The sequence below is a fragment of the Orcinus orca genome, chromosome 5 (genome assembly GCF_937001465.1).
Source record: "Orcinus orca chromosome 5, mOrcOrc1.1, whole genome shotgun sequence".
Taxonomy (NCBI): Eukaryota; Metazoa; Chordata; class Mammalia; order Artiodactyla; family Delphinidae; genus Orcinus; species Orcinus orca.
Genome location: NC_064563.1, coordinates 89,927,091 through 89,940,358, shown reverse-complemented (window position 1 = coordinate 89,940,358; position 13,268 = coordinate 89,927,091). Strand labels below are relative to the sequence as shown.

Below are 13,268 nucleotides of genomic sequence, written 5' to 3'. Positions count from 1 at the left end.
GTCTCTAGAGCACAGGCTCAGTAGTTGTGGTGCACGGGCTTAGTTGCTCTGCAGTATGTGGGATCTTCCCAGACCAGGGCTCGAACCCATGTCCCCTGCATCGGCAGGCAGATTCTTAACCACTGTGCCACCAGGGAAGCCCTCTACTTATTATTGAAAGCCTGAATCAAATGCTATCTATCTGTATAGTTTTACTTACAATCTATGCCAGCATAATTTCCTTCCCTGCCTCTGGCTGCCAGAGGCACTGCACACATCTTTACTACCAGTACTAATGGTGTTTACCACACAGAGCTGCAATTATCCCCTCCTCTCAAGAGAGTGAGTTTCTCGAGAGCAAGGTCTCTATATCCACACTACCCAACACAGTGTGTGTGTGTGTGTGTGTGTGTGTGTGTGTGTGTGTGTCTCACCAAATATACACAGCACTCAAATAGATGTTTATGTAAGCACAAGCCAAAGTTCTGAGTTATAACATTTACTCTATATTTCCTAAAGGAATACATGGATTTCCATATTTATCAAGTAGATAAAATTAGACTAGACCCCACTAGACTTCTATGCTTCAGCAAATCTGGTTTACTCACCATTTTCCAAACACGCATGGTAATTTCCCATCTTTACACCACAGTTGAAATTTTCTTCCCCTGAAAGCATCTATTCTCATTTCTCCCAATTAAAATCTTCCTAAACACCACCTCTAGTTTTCACAACTCTAGACACACACTTACTCACATGCACACACACTATGATCTCTTCCTTCTGAAAGCATCTTTGCTTTTTTTCTCTTCTTTTCTAGTTCTCCTCATTCTCCATCTTATTCCCAATGGTCTTCTCTTAAAGTTGGATTCTGCTCCTTGAAGGCAGAGACTCTATCTTCCTCTTTCTGCAGCTCCTCACCAAGGGACTTGCACATACTAGGCACTAATCAAGAATTTGTTGAATAGAAAAAATCAGAGGTTATTTAAAAAATACTCAGTTCCCACCAACAGTGCAGGAGGGTTCCCTTTTCTCCACACTGTCTCCAGCATTTGTTGCTTGTAGATTTTTTTGATGATGGCCATTCTGACCAGTGTGAGGTGATAATTCATTGTAGTTTTGATTTGCATTTCTCTAATAATTAGTGATGTTGAGCATCTTTTCATGTGCCTCTTGGCCATCTGTATGTCTTCTTTGGAGAAATGTCTATTTAGGTCTTCCACCCATTTTTTGATTGGGTTATTTGTTTTTTTGATATTGAGCTGCATGAGCTGCTTGTATATTTTTGAGATTAATCCCTTGTCAGTTGCTTTGTTTGCAGATATTTTCTCCCATTCTCAGGGCTGTCTTTTTTCTTGTTTATGGTTTCCTTTGCTGTGCAAAAGCTTTTAAGTTTAATTAGGTCCCATTTGTTTATTTTTGTTTTTATTTTCATTACTCTAGGAGGTGGGTCAAAAAAGATCTTGCTGCAGTTTATGTCAAAGACTGTTCTGCCTATACAGTGGAATGTTACTCAGCCATAAGAAGGAACGAAATTGTGCCATTTGCAGAGACGTGGATGGACCTAGAGACTGTCATACAGAGTGAAGTAAGTCAGAGAGAAAAAACAAATGTCGTATATTAACACACATATATGGAATCTAGGAAAATGGTACAGATGAACCTATTTGAAAAGCAGAAATAGAGACACAGACATAGAGTGGGATGAATTGGGAGATTGGAATTGACATATATACACTATTATGTACAAAATAGGTAACTAATGAGAACGTACTGTATAGCACAAGAAACTCTACTCAATGCTCTGTGGTGACCTAAATGGGAGGGAAATCCAAAATGGAGGGCATATATGTGTACGTATAGCTGATTCACTTTGCTGTACAGCAGAAACTAACACAACATTGTAAAGCAACTATACTCCAATAAGAAAAAAATAGTTCATATCCAGAGACAGATGTAAGTGTATACAGAAAGGAAGGGGATTGCAACCCATCATGGGGAAGCTTCAGAAAGATTAGTTCACCTGGGTCAGGAAAGAATGGAGGTGCATTATCAGGTAACCACAGTAGTCCAAGGGTGAGGTAAAGCCATCGCTTTGATAATAACAAAGATGTCAGGAACGATTTCCAAAGGATGGGGTACAGGATTTGGTACCTAACTCGAAATGAGACAAGGGAGAGAGAGGAGTAGGAATAAATCATATTCAGATCCTGACTCTGGGTGCTGGGATGATGACAGCATCACTTACCGAAATACAGAGTTTTGGGGGAAAGGATAATGAGTGCAGCAGTTGAGTGTCCATGAGCCGCCTCAACAGAAATATAACAGAGACAGTTGGAAAGATGAGCATGAGGCTTAGACAAGCAGGGGAGCCCAGTGACGGAGTTTGGGAGTCAGTCATATAGCTGAGGCCAAGGGGCAATACAGGGTGATGGAGGGGTGGGGTCTGTGACAAGAGGAGAGGAGAGGGGCTGGTGAGGGAGGCGGGCGGGAGAAGGGGAAGGGGGGCACAGTGCCATGGAGTAGCATTTCAAGGGCTTCAACACTGCAGGAATGGTAAGAATGAGGGCTGGAGATAGGCCAGTGGGTATATTGATGTGGTGGTCTGCTGCCTTTTGAGGATGAGACTCGTGGGGTAGAGGGCCTGAAAGCCAGACTGCTAGGAGGTATGGGGTGAAGGAGCAGTGAGAATGTAATGGCTAAGATAGAAGAAACCGATTTCCTCAACAAGTGTGTCACTGAGAGGAAGGCTGTCGGTACCACAGTAGCTTGAGGGCATAGCAGGGTTCAGAAAGGTTGTGTTTGTTTTTAGGTTGTGCCTGAGACTGGAACTTGTTTGTTGACAGAGGGAAAGGAGCTCGAAAGTAGGAGATTTGGAAGCTATGAGAGAGAAAATGTAATAAGCAAAGTCTTAGAGGAGGTGGGATAGGATTGGAGTCTCGGCGGAAGGGCTGGCTTTGGAAGGAGAAAGGACCTCTTCCTCCAAGAGAGAAGGAAAGAAAGCGGGAGGAGTGAGGAATCACATGACTAAGGCAAAGAGGAGGGTGGAGGGGCCTCACCTCCACACTTTCTTATCCACCAGAGCAGGAGGGGAAACCCTGTGCCCAGGTGTGCCCAGTTTGTGAAGCTGGAGTTACATGAGGACAATCCTGAAACAAATGTATCAGGGAGATGACAAGAGACAAGTGAAGGGGTGGCAAAGCAGCAGTGAGGCCCCACGATTCCTTTCAGATGGGCACATCTTTTCCTGGGAAGCTCCTTACCCTTCAAGACCCAGCTCAAATGTTTCCTTCTCTGGCTCACCCAGGTGAAAACTGAACTCACGGGGGTCCTACTCCCCCACCCTGCCCCGCCCAGGCCCTGCAACCTTTATAAAAGTATTTACCTCGTATTTCAAGTTTCACTCATTTGTCTCTCCCATCAGTTTTTAAGCTTCTCAAAGGTCATAATTTATCAGTAAGTGCTCAAAAATAATGAGTGAGTGAATGAACCAAGGGATGGATGTGTGAATGAATGATATTTCCTCCCCGGTGGAAGCTGACTTCTGCTTCCAGTATATTAACGCAGAGAGAGACCTCAGGAGGGAGACTAGGGGAAAACTGCACGTGTGGATACATGTGAAGTAAAAGCAAATGAGAACAAGAATAGCCGTGAAACAAATGTGAAACTCAAATGGTTTTCTTAAAAGCCACATGCAGTCCTGAATAGTAGGGGAAATGAGTGGAAGGATGGGAGCTAAGTGAAAAAAGTAACAGGCCCAAGAGATAATTTACAGTTGGGAATGGAATGACTTCCTAAATCGTAGAGTGTGTGGTCCAGGAGCAGAACACCACAGATGCAGTTACTGTAAAAAAAAACCACTCGTGACTTTGTTTTGGCAAAAAGAAAGTCTGTTTTGAATCTGACAGTCTCTCTAGCAGCACATGACCTTGCCTTAAAAAACAACAGCTTCATGAAACCCTCGTTCAGATGGAATTCAGTTTAATGTGCATAATGGTACCTTCAAACACTGGTGATGCTGTTTACTGAATCCCAGCACGTGCTCACAATCTTCCTGCTGAGTGGGTGTGATGCATCTGTTTTACACACAAGGAAATTGAGGCAAGGGGCAATTAGGTGAGGAACCCTAGGTCACACACTAGTATATAGGGCCAAGATTAAAGACCAAGTCTTCCTTTTTTTTTTTTTAATTGAAGTATAGTTGATTTTCAATGTTGTGTTAGTTTCTGGTAAAGACCAAGTCTTTCTAACTGCAAAGCCCATATTTTTCTCACGATATTAAGCAGATGCTCCATCATATGTGATCAACAAAGGGTAGTGAGGGGCCACCTGTAGAATCAAGGACGGCTTACTGAGCGAGCTGTCTGGTCAGGCATGCAGGGCCCCGTGCTTAAAAGGGCCCTGTGCTTGGCTTCGTGTTATGCTGTTGCTGTCTTGAAATTCTTAATACGTTTCAGCAAGAGACCCTGCATTTTCATTTTGCACTGGGCCCCGCAAATTTTGTAGACAGTCCTGTGTAGAATCATAGAATGTTTGAGCTGGAAGGGCTTTGAGAGGTCATCAGTTCCTACCACCACCCATTTTAGAGGTGAGGAAACTGAGGCACAGCGAGGCGAACTGGCCGGCCTTCGGTCACACAGCTCATTGGTGGCAGAGCAGCAGGAGAAGCCAGGTGTCCAGTGTTCTTCCTCTTTTACCACACCAAACCCTCGAGAGCCTTTAAAGTTAGAGAAGGGAGGTTTTTCCCCTTCCCTACAGGAGCTTATCTCTAGCCAAAATATCATTTGTGGCTGAGCTGGGTCAACTCATTTCACTTCTGGGCAAATGGCCCTGGGTTTTTCATAAAACCAAATGCACATTAAGCTGGATGTGATTCCAACAAAACCACAATGTCTACACTGTGGTAAAGAAGCCTTTAGCTGAGTCTCTCACCCAGCACCCGTCTCCCCTGCTGCAATCTCCCTAACTTGCATTTCTCATGCAGAGGAAGGCTGGCTAAACCAGTGGCAGGCTGGGTCAGGGGGAGGCCAGGCTCAAGGGCAAGGCCCAAGCTCCTACCAAAGCTGACCCTGAGAAGAAGCAGCATTCTGGCACTGCCAATCTCTGTCCAGGGCCCAAGGCATAGATGTGCTCCTTCTCCTTACTTGGCAGCACATTAAGCCCCAGTAGCAGGACCTGTCAGAGCCACCCTCAGGTCAAGACAGAAGTGACCAAGCACTTGTAAAGGTTTGTGCTCATCTCTCCTGTGCCCATGTATTTGGAAGTTACAACGAGGAAGCCATAGTGTTCTGATTTTCAGCCCAGAAAACGTGTATTTGCCTCAGACACAACAGAGCATGTGGCTCTGCTCAGGGGACAGCTGGTGCTGAGAAGCATCTGACTGTTTTGAAGGTCATGTGCGTTCCCCCAGTGTGAAAGAGAAGAGGTGCAGCCCATGCAGGTCACCAAGAAAACTTGGTTATGTTACAAAAGAGTTTCTTGAGGTTTCCTGGTTTGATGCAAATGTTTTGCCTGTACCACAGTATGAACAGTTTTCCCTTTCATTCAGAATGAACACAGTCTGTCTCAACACCGTTGTGGCATGGTCTCAACTGAGTGACGTGGTACCAACCAGAAGACCATTGTCCTTATGTCACATACATCACCACCTAACGAAGAAGCACCGCAAGAGCAGAGGATCTTACCTCTTGTTCACTGATGTGCCCAAGAACCCGAGCAGAGGCTGGCACATGGTAAGTGCTCCTTGAATACTTGCTGTGTGAATCAGTGCTCTTCGTGGCTTTGAGTGATCGTTGAGATGTTGAGATAAATGAAAGACTAGAGTAGTGTCATAGCTTTTCATTCTAACATGACAACCAAAGAGGGGTATTTCAGGGACTCTGAGGAGGTAGAATGGATCCATGAAGTTTTGTGAGCATGTGATCCAAATGACAACAAGTAAAGATGGGGAAAATATTAGAAGTTACCAATTCATTTCGTGATTATTCCCCTAAGGGCTCTATTATTTAGGCTAATATTAGGAACTCTAGCACACATACGTATCTATGTATATGTGTATATATGTGTATATTTATTGAGAAATATATATAATTTTTATTTGCTTATATGTGTATATATGCCTGTGTGCAAATATATGTGTGTAAGTGTGTATATATACATACATATATATATGAGAGAGAGAGAGTCTTTTTTTCTGACATCATGACCCATGACTCCTAAATACTCCCTGTCTACTTTCACAAAACAGGAACATTCTTCTGTGGTACCACCTTTCCATTCTGGAAAATCAATGTCAACACAACACAGCCTCCAATCCACTGACCCCATTCAAATTTCTCCAATTGTCCCATCGTCTCTTTTTCCTCATTCCTCTCCAGGAACACCCATTCATTATCTCATTGTTCTCCTTCGGTGTGGGACATTTCCTCCTTCCTCCCCTGGCTGTGTGTCCTTGACAGTCTTAAAGAAGCATTGACTTTTCACTCACTAGGATGACCTTCAACTTGAATCAGTCAGATGTTTCCTCCGACTCAAGCCTCGCCTTCTCGGCGCACACTAGGAGAAATGATGCTGCACCACATTAGGAGGCTATCTTATACCAATCTGTCCTACTGCTGGTGATGTTAGTCTTGATCCTCTGGCCAAATTTGGGTCTGCCAAGTTCTCCACTGTGAAGTTACCATTTGTTCTTTGTACTTAATTAGTATTTTGTGGGGAGATATTCGAATATTACACCAATATACTATTCATCAAACCTTCACATTTTACAGTTGGAATTCTACTGTAAGGAAGAACTTCTCTTTCATTTGTTTACTTATACATTCATTTATTAGTATCAGGTGCAGTTATGGATTCTTATTCATTGAGTTTCAATCCAGTATTTCCATCATTTATTTTGACGCTGTAGTTGTCCTAGATTTGGCCAGTGCAGACTCCTTCAAGCTGACTTCTTTATCCTATTGACATGTCCCTATCATTCTTTGGGAATTTCTTTACTTTCTGTCACAACAAGATGATTCAGGCTCATCTTGTTCTTTCCTTGCCCTAGCCTTACAATTACCCATTCCTCTAAGGCATCCTGGCTCCTTTTAGTGCTGGAGGTATTTAAAAGCCAAAATCTGGGGATTTGGTGTGCTCATTGCTACATATATCTATAACTTTTCTATATCTATGTATATATATGTATTTAAAAATTCATAAGTTTATACTGGTACCTCCAACTTGAATCCAACACCTCAGTATCTTTTTAGTTTTCCCAGTTTCCATGTTTGAAAATCTTGTGAAAGTGAAAAGATGGTGAAAAATGTGGATCTGACTCTCCTCAATATACTTGTCTATTGATACTTGCTCAGCCAACTAATTTATTTGCTGAAGGTAACCAATCCCCAACCTTCCAGCTGCCTTCTCTACCTGTCACCTCTGCATCTTCCTCACTTTTTAAAAAATTGAAGTATAGTTGATTTACAGTATTGTGTTAGTTTCAGGTGTTCAGCATAGTGATTTTTTTTTTTTTTGCAGATTATATTCCATTATAGGTTATTACAAGATATTGGGTGTAATTCCATGTGCTATACAGTAAATCTTTGGTGCTTATCTATTTTATGTATAATAGTTTGTATCTGTTAATCCTATACTCCTGATTTGTCCCTCCCCCCTCTTTGGTAACTAAGTTTGTTTTCTGTGTCTGTGAATCTATTTGTTTTATATCTAGATTCATTTGTATTAATTTTTAGATTTCACATATAAGTGATATCATATGGTATTTGTCTTTCTCTGTCTGACTTATTTCACTGAGCATAGTATTCTGTAGGTCCATGCATGTTGCTGCAGATGGCAATATTTCATTCTTTTTTATGGCTGAGTAATAGTCCACTGTATATACATACACCGCATCTTCTTAAGTCAGTCAGCCATTGATGGGCACTTGGGTTGCTTCCATGTCTTGGCTATTGTAAACAGTACTGCTGTGAACATCGGGGTGCATGTATCTTTTCGAATGAGACTTCTTGTTTTTTTCTGGATATATACCCAGGAGTGGACTTCCTGGATCATATGGTAATACCATTTCTGGTTCCTTAAGGAAACTCCATACTGTTTTTCATAGCAGTTTCACCAATTTACATTCCAGACAACAATGTCTAAGGGTTCCCTTTTCTCCACACCCTCTCCAACATTTATTATTTGTAGACTTTTTGATGATAGCCATTCTGACCGGTGTGAGATGATACCTCATTGTGGTTTTGATTTGCATTTCTCTAATAATTAGTGATATTGAGCATCTTTTCATGCGCCTGTATATCTGTATCTGTATATATCTGTATATCTTCTTTGGAAAAATATCTATTTAGGTCCTCTGCCCAGTTTTTGTATCAGGTTGTTTGTTTTTTGATATTGAGTTGTGTGCACTGTTTGTGTATTTTCATGTTAACCCCTTGTCCATCACATCATTTGCAAATATTTTCTCGCATTCTGTACGTTGTCTTTTTGTTTTGTTGATGGTTTCTTTTGCTGTGCAGAAGCTTTTAATCTTGATTAGATCCCATTTGTTTATTTTTGCTCTTCTTTCTTTTGCCTTGAGAGACTGATCTAAGAAAATATTGCTATGATTTGTGTCAAAGAATGTTTTGCTTATGTTCTCTTCTAGGAGTTTTATGGTGTCATGTCTTGCATTTAGAGTTTATTTTTGTATATGGTGGGAGGGAATGTTCTAATCTCACTGATTTACATATAGCTTTCCCAGCACCACTTTTGAAGAGACTGTCTTTTCTCCATTGTATATTCTTGCCTCCTTTGTCATAGATTAACTGACCATAGCTGCATGGGTTTATTTCTTGGTTCTCTATTCTGTTCTATTGATCTATGTATCTGTTTTTGTGCCAATACCATGCTGTTTTGATTACTGTAGCTTTGTAGTATAGTCTGAAGTCTGGACGAGTTATACCCAGCTTTGTTCTTTTTTCTCAGGATTGCTTTGGCAATTCTGAGTGTTTTGTGGTTCCATATAATTTTTAAGATTATTTGTTGTAGTTCTGTGAAAAATGTCATGGGTATTTTTATAGGGATTGCACTAAATCTGTAGATTGCTTTAGGTAGTATGGCCATTTTAGGAATATCAAGTCTTTCAATCCAAGAGCATGAGATATCTTTCCATTTCTTTGCTATCAGGATGATGGTAGCCTCATAGAATGAATTTGGGAGTGTTCCCTCCTCTTCAGTTTTTTGGAGTAGTTTGAGAAGGATAGGTGTAAGTTTTTTGTATGTTTGGTAGAATTCCCCAGTGAAGCCATCCAGTCCTGGACTTTTGTTTGATGTTTTTTTAAAATTATTATTATTACAGATTCCATTCCACTTCTAATGATGTCTGTTCAAATTGTCTGTTTTTCTTGACTCAGTATTTGCAGGCTGTATGTTTCTAGAAATTTGTCCATTTCTTCCAGATTGTCCAATTTGTAGTATCCTCTTAACGATTTTTTGTTTTCCTGTGGTATCAGTTGTTATTTCTCCTCTTTCATTTCTTATTTTGTTTATTTGAATCCTCTCTCTTCCTCTTGGTGAGCCTGGCTAGAGGTTTGTCAATTTTGTTTATCTCTAAAAAACAACAGCTCTTGATTTTATTGATCTTTTGAATTATTTGTTTGATCTCTATTTTATTTATTTCCTCTCTGATCTTTAGTTTTTCCTTTCTTCTTCTGTCTTTGGGCCTTGTTTGTTCTTTTTCTAATTCATTTAGGTGGTAGATTAGGTTGTTCATTTGAGATTTTTCTTATTTCTTGAAGAAGGCCTGTATCTCTATGAACTTCCCTCATAGAACTGCTTTTGCTGTGTCCCATAGATTTTGTAAAGTTGTGTTTTCATTTTTGTTTGTCTCAGGGTATTTTCTGATCTCTTCTTTGATCTTAATGTTGACCCATTGGTTTTTTAGTAGCACTTTGTTTAGTCTCCATGTGTTTGTTCCATTTTTCCTTCTATAATTGACTTCTAGTTTTATACTGTTGTGGTCAGAAAAAATGTTTGATATAATTTCTGTACTTTCAAATTTGTTGAGGCTTGTTTTGTGACCTAGTATGTGTTCTATCCCAGAGAATATTCCATGCACACTTAAAAAGAATGTGTATTCTGCTCTTTTTGGATGTAGTGTCCTGCAGATAAAAATTAAATCCAACTGTTCTATTGTATAATTTAGCATTTCTGTTGCTCAACTGATTTTCTTTCTGGATGATCGGTCCATTGATGTCAGTAGAGTGTTAAAGTCTCCTACTGTTACTGTATTATTGTCAAGTTCTCCCTTTAGGTCTGTTAGTATCTGCTTTATATATTTCAGTGCTCCTATATTGAGTGCATATATGTTAATGAGTGTAATATCCTCTTCTTGTATTGATCCCTCTGTCATTGTATAATGCCCTTCCTTGTCTTTCTTTATGGCCTTTGTTTTAAAGTCTATTTTGTCTGATATGAGTATTGCTACCCCTGCTTTCTTGTCATTTCCATTTGCATGAAATATCTTTTTCTATCCCCTAACTTTCAATCTATATGTGTCTTTTTTGCCCTGAAGTGACTCTCTTGTAGGCAGCATATTGCAGGTTCTTGTTTTTTTATCCAGTCAGCCACTCTTTGTCTGTTGATCAGAGCATTTTGTTTTTTGACATTTAGAGTAATTATTAATAGACATATACTTATTGCCATTTTAATCCTTGTTTTCTAGTTGTTTTTGTAGTTCTTATTTGTTCTTTTCTTCTTTTTATTTTTCCTTTTGTGGTCATGATTCTCTTTTGTAGTATGCTTGAGTTCCTTTCTTTCTGGTTTTTGTGAATCTATTATGTTTCTGATTTCTGGTTGCCATGGAGTTCATAGCTGTTGATCCATAACTATATCTGTTTGATTTAAACTGATAGTCATTCAAGTTCAAACACGTTGTCAGAGATCTACATTTTTATGCTTCCCTCCCCCATATTTTGTGATTTTGGTATCCTATTTTAAAGCTTCATGCTTATCCTTTTACTGTTAATTGTAGTTATAATTGCTTTTATAATTTTTTAAATCACTTTTTCATCTACATACTGACTTATTTAAGTGACCTTCAATTCTTACTGTATATTTGCCTTTCCTGTTGTGATTTTACCTTTCCTATAGATTTGTGCTTCTTTTCTATTTAGAGAAGACCCTTTAACATTTCTTGTAGGGTAGATTTTGTATTGCTGAATTCTTTTAGTTTTTGCTTATCTGAGAAATTCTTTATCTCTCCTTATATTCTAAATGATAATCTTGCTGAGTAGAGTACCTAGGTTGCAGGTTTTTCCTTTACAGGACTTTGAATATATATCATGCCACTCCCTTCTGGTCTGCAAAGTTTCTGTAGTAAAATTGGCTGATAGCCTTATGGGGGTTCCCTTGTAAATGACTCTTTGTTTTTCTCTTGCTGTCTTGAGGATCCTCTTTATCTTTAACTTTTGCCATTTTAATTATAGTATGTCTTGGTGTGGGTCTGTTTGAGTTTATCTTGTTTGGGTCCTTCTGTGCTTCCCATATGTGGATATCTGTTTTCTTCTTTAGATTTGGGAAGCTTTGGGCCATAATTTCTTCAAGTACATTTTAGATCCCTTTCTCTCTTCACCTTCTGGGACCCCTATTATGCATAGGTTGGCACACTTTATATTATCCCATAGGTCTCATATGTTGCTTTCATTTTTCTTTTTCATTTGTCTTTCTGTCTGCTGTTCTGATTGGGAATTTCCATTGTTCTATCTTCCAGATCACTTAGTTGTTTTTCTGTGTCATTTAGTCAGCTATTTATTGCTTTTAGATTGCTTTCTACCTTAGAAATTGAATTACCTATTTTTGATTGGTTCATCTATATAGTTTCTAGTTCCTTGTTACAGTAATCTGCATTTATATTTATAATCTTTATTAATTCAGTTGGCATTTTTATTACCACCTTTTTGACCTCAGGATCTGGTAGACAGGTGAGCTCTATTTCATTATTTGTTCTTTCAGGGGATTTCTCTTGCTCTTTTAATCAGAAACAGTTCTTCTGCCTTTTAATTTTATTTAATTTTCTCTGTCTCTGAATTTAGGAGAAACAACTATCTATTGTGGTTTTGAAGGCGTATTTTTATGTGGGAGAATCCCCATGTAGACTGTGTGTGTCCAGTGTCTTTGTTGTGAGGTCTGGTTTTGATATGGACACCAGCCATATCTTCTCTCCTCAGGGTATGCTGGCTGTTATCACCTTGATAGGGGATTTGGTTGGGGTTGGGAGACATAAAGCCTGTGCAGGCTGTGAGGCGGGACCTCTTCTCTGCTCCTTGGCAGTCACTCTCCTGTCAGGGGTGGGGTGTGGTCCCCAGTTGTAGGAGTAGAAGCCCTGAGGGTCAAGCTCGGATCAGGTTCTATTCCCCTCGAGTGTATGCCCTACCCCTCGGTGGGGAGTGCTGAAGGAAGTGAGGCCCATGTGCTCACAGAGGACTGATGTGTCACCTGTGTAGGCACCCAGAGCTCTGCTCAGACATAGCCCAAGGTCACATCCCTTCCCTTGTTGTGCTGGTCCTAGATCTAGTGCAAGTCTGTGATGTGGAGTGGGTACAGCCAAAGCATTCGCTGGACTGGGGCTGGGGGTTGGAGCATCGTGCCTGCAGGAATTGAGGTGGCTGTGCTGCCGCCAGAGATCTGGGCTGCCTCTGTAGCAGTCTTCTCCTGAGACCTGTCTGCCCCCAATCCAGCGCTAAGCTGCAACGTGGAGTGCGTGGGGATGGAGCCCTCTCACTCAGCTGGGAGAAGAACTGCAAGTCCTCTCATGGTGCCACTCCAGCATGTGCTGGCAATGGCTGCCACCACCTCACCTGGATCACACCTCAGGTCCGCCCCCCACCCCCAGACTATCTCTGTGTAGCTAGACTGAGTCTTTTTTTTTTTTTTTAGTAGATCTTTATTGGAGTATAATTGCTTCACAATACTGTGTTAGTTTCTGTTGTACAACAAAGTGAATCTGGGAGGGAGAAGCTGGGGCAAAGTGAGAGTAGACCAAGTCTTTTCCCATGGCCTGGTTGGCCCTGATCTCCCACCAGGCTATGGCATGGAGTGAGCAGGGCCAGGGTGTTCCCCCCATTCGGACTGGGGAGTGCAGCAAGGCTACAGCCACCAGTGCAAGGCTCTTTCCGCCCTGACTGTCAGCAAGCCAACTGTGTGCATTCCCCATGAGTAGAGTCTAGGCTTCTCCAGCCCTTCTGTATGTCCCAGCAGTCCTTCCAGGAGCCAGAGGGTCTCTGGTGGGTGAGGTGGTACAGCCGTTGCTC

General features: G+C 40.9%; 1 protein-coding gene across 4 annotated transcripts in view; it reads left to right on the top strand.

The window, feature by feature from the left end:
• BOC (BOC cell adhesion associated, oncogene regulated) overlaps positions 1-13,268 on the top strand; it is a 263,978-nt gene that overhangs the window by 21,947 nt on the left and 228,763 nt on the right. For all 4 annotated transcript variants that reach the window (XR_007477587.1, XM_049710306.1, XM_049710305.1 and 1 more), the window contains exons 3-4: positions 1,423-1,567; positions 5,528-5,711. The gene's annotated coding sequence lies outside the window, so the exon portion shown is untranslated. The remainder of the gene's footprint in view (positions 1-1,422; positions 1,568-5,527; positions 5,712-13,268) is intronic.